This window comes from Malus sylvestris, chromosome 17 (assembly GCF_916048215.2).
Source record: "Malus sylvestris chromosome 17, drMalSylv7.2, whole genome shotgun sequence".
Lineage (NCBI taxonomy): Eukaryota > Viridiplantae > Streptophyta > Magnoliopsida > Rosales > Rosaceae > Malus > Malus sylvestris.
Window position 1 is genome coordinate 33,483,240 of NC_062276.1, and position 4,135 is coordinate 33,487,374.

Consider the following 4,135-nt stretch of genomic DNA (forward strand, 5'->3'; position numbering starts at 1 on the left):
CCCTTCCTTTCCCTCCTTTCTTTTCTTTCCTTTCGATCATAGTCGTCCATCTCTTCATTTCCTTTCATCCTAGCCACACACGTGGCACATCTCAAACTCCAAAAAATTTGGAGTCTACTAGATCAAGCCAAAATTACAAAGATATCCCTAACTTCAAACGTTAATAACTCTTTCGTTATAACTCCGTTTCACGAACAGTTTGCACCTGTGCGTTCGTGAAATCGAGCTCTATTCGAAAATATAAATTGTGACCTCGAACGGTCTATGAATTTTAAATAATTAATTTCCAATCTCTAAACTTTGTAACTAGTTTAATTAAAATCTAAATTCAAATAAATTAATATAAATTCTCAAAAAAATAAGATAAAATCTCAATAATACAAATACGTAGATTATAATAGTGAAATCCAGGAACGGGATTTCACATGATTTGATATGGATGTAGACCACAAGAAAATCTTTTTATTCCAAAAATGAACCAAGTTTTTTTCTCGTTTCTTTATTTGTTTGTTGTTTTCACATAAAAAAACAAAAATTAAAAAGGAAAAGAAAAAGGCTGGTATTTGGATGTGTTTGCAATTTAATTCGGCCATATTTTTTACCATTACAGTTCCATAAATTTTATTGTTTGCAAATCTCTTATATTAAAGAATACAATCTACGTGATACGCAATTATTGATACAATTTTTAACTTCAAGTATATATAACCTTGGATTGAAAAAAGAACTCTCATAAGTTTTATAGCACAATACACAATCTGAAAATCGTAATATCTTCCTCTAGTAATCAACAAATTGAATTGCCATGGAGAAATCAATCAAGTTAGCATTCCTCATTACGGTGTTGGTTGTTGCATCTCTTGGTACCATATTTCTTGACTAATTTTTGTTTTGGGAGTTGTTATTAGTACTTCAAAAATCTCATTTTACACTCCACACAAGTGTACTTTTCTTTCTAATAATAGAAAATTTAGAGTGTAAAATGAGATTTTTGGAATGCTAATAGCAATTCCCTTTGTTTTTTCACCCATTTGTTTCTCATATGTTTTTTGTATCTTTTCTCTTTCATCCTTGCAACTTTTCCATACATGGCATAATAGCATGTATATTTCCGATTTAATAATAAAAAATATATTCGTGGCAGGTGTGAATCTTGGAGCCGAAGCACATGATTTTCAGCTTCCGGGTGTCTGCCAAAAACCTCAGGATTGTGATGGCCGTAATTGTGAATGTGTCGGTCAAAAATGTTATTGTTCTAGAGAAGGAGTGAGAAAGTTCATGTTCAAAGACTCTTCTGCACAATCGCAAGAGCAGAAGAAAATTCCGTAATTAGAAATCTTCAATTCTCGTATTGACATCTTCAAATATTTATGATGCTATAAAAGCACACAAGTTGTAGATGCGAAGACTATTTAAAAATAAATAAAATAAACTTATTACTCATTATTTTGTTGCAACTTCATTGTATGTATGTCAATAAAATGAAAATACGCTAGAGTGACATAAAGTTTGATATAATTTACGTACTCAATTTAGATGGGCAATGATAATACAACATATGTTGCTTGTTCCAAAATTGATATGGCTAAAAAGTGACCATTGAATTTAGAAACAATGGGGCATGTGTTATATCCCCATTGCCACTTATCATTGAGTACGATTATGAGTCATCAAATAATCGTTATTGGTCGGGTGTAATAAAGGTAAAAAAGAATACAAATTTCAGAAAATCACGACAGATAAAATGAAGAAGAATAGAGATAACTAAATAATAATAATAATTAAAAAAAAATGTCATCGACAAAAAACCAGAAGAGGGGAAGAAACAAAACCAACCAGCCGCCTAGCACTCACCACCGCCACCATACCATTGAAATCAAAAGCTTACATTCCATTACTCCTTGCAATCACTGCCACCAAATCTCCATGGTTTCTAATCTATTGAAATAAAATACCCAGATGAAACTTTCCCAATTTTGAGTTTAATTCCCTCACAGCAAAAAACTAATAATTAATTAATCCCAAAATCCAAATGAATCCCTCAATTATCCATCTGCCACCATGGGTATGAAAACGAAGACGTTGTGGCTGCTAGAGCGGCGGGACTGTGGCTACACGCAGTCTAGTTTAACGAATTTCAAGATCTTTTTCTGGTGTGTTGGTCGGCAGGAATAAGTGTCATGGCTAGGTTATTCGCCGGTCGGAAAGCTAGAGAATTGTTGTTGGGTTGGAGAAGAAAAGGGAAGAGCAACATTATAATTTCCCAATTGAGATTTTCAGCCGAGTTCGTGAGAGAAAGGAAAGAGAACGCGAACACCGGATTAAATAAGTGGGATCGGTTAAATAATCTGGTGCCTATATAGTATAGGAAGGCACCAAACCTCATCCCTTACACGAGCCGCCAAACCCTAGTAAGTTTATACAATGCGGTGCTTTTTTTGTTTCATGATGTGAATCAATTTGTATGGTTTTTAAATGGTTTTTAAATTAAATAATATTTTACAAATATGATTTACATGATGATAAAGAAAATGAACAATTTGTATGGTTGAGATACATTAATCATAGATGAAAAAACAAGTTTAGGTTCCTCAGTAGGAACACAAGAATTATCTATAATTTATAACTAACCACTCAACAATTCACAAATTAGGTTTGTCCTAGTCTGACAGAGAAGGCTACTGCATGCATCAAAGTTGAATCGGAGAGAAATGACCACAAATTAGTTTCGTCAGTTAAGCAAGGCTCCTTAAAAAAACAAAAACAAAAAACAAAGAGAGGAGAGAGTTTTAAGAGGCCTATTTATGTTTCTGTTTTTGTTGAATTACATATAAACGGTAAAAGAAGCTAAAGAAGCTCAAAAGCTAAAGAAGCAGTTGTGGAAATTGGGACTGAATTACGGACAAACACAAAGTTACTTCTTTTCCAGGGCTTTTCTTTTCTCATGTTATCAAGAGCTGAGCCGCTTCAACTTTTCATGTAAATTATTCGAAGAGAGGGAAAATCACATGATGGTGGTTACACATGAAAAACACTGTAAACAAGACTAGAAGTAGAATGTCCTTCATATAACTCCCCTGTTTCTCTGCATTATGTTTGTATTAGTTTAAAGGTGTCTTTGCGGGGCCTTGGACAGGCCCTCATGCTTTCAATCAAAGCTAAAGCAATATTGAGCGTGCCACTGTTAGTTTAGTCTAACATAATGAATTTTAACTGTCAAGTGGATTGATTATTTACACCACAAGTTATTTGGGCTTCTAAATTCAAATGGATTGTTTACAGATGGGTTAAATCCATGAAAGGTTCTTTTCCGTGCCTTATCGACAAGGACTTTTGAGGCAATAATAACAATTATCGAAGTTACCAGTGTGTTGAAAACAATCGGAACAATTTTTTGGGTTGAGTCACAGACAATGTCTCTAAGACGTTTTGTGGCCCTGCCCAAGATATGCAAGCTATCTCAAATTGTTACGCCATCTCCAAGATAAATCATCTAATAATCACCTTTCTCTAGACCCTCCTTTGCACTAAGGAAGATCAAAAAATTATCACCTTCTATGTTAAAACTCAAATATATGTTAAATGCTTTATACTAGTTAACTCTTTTTCTTATACCTGGAAGCCTGATCAAACCCTAAATTTTACAGAGCAGACTAGAGTACGTTGAAGAAGTCGAGAAGACAGTGCCCAAAGAATCAGGAACTTCTCATCTAGTTGAGAAAGTCTAGGTCTTTTACTTTATCTTCAAAACAAATTCTACTTAGTTGATGAGAAGTGGTCTTCCACAAAAATAAGAGGAAACGTTCTTTATTATAGAAAAAACCCGAATTTTTCATTAAACACAGCATTCCAATTTCTTTGTCGGCATTTTTTTTTGAAATTTAGATTTTGCGCATGAAAAAACACTATATGAGTAAAACATGTCGTCAAACTTTTGTAAAAAAAGAAAAAATAAAAGATTGTTGCAGTCATTTAGAATAGGAATGTAATTGTGTAAATCCTATGGAATATGGGAATGTATCTTATATTCTTATTAGGACTAGATTACCCATTAAATGTTGTAATCCTAAAGGGAAAGGTTTTACCCTTTCTACTACTATAAATAAAGGCACAATGGGGTGAATCAAACATACCT

General features: G+C 33.4%; 1 long non-coding RNA gene across 1 annotated transcript; it reads left to right on the forward strand.

The window, feature by feature from the left end:
- The first annotated feature begins 777 nt into the window (after positions 1-777).
- On the forward strand, positions 778-3,775 carry LOC126611001 (uncharacterized). The gene is made up of 3 exons (XR_007618663.1): positions 778-863; positions 1,145-1,395; positions 3,765-3,775. It is a non-coding gene; the product is annotated as an uncharacterized LOC126611001 (long non-coding RNA).
- The last annotated feature ends 360 nt before the right edge of the window (positions 3,776-4,135 follow it).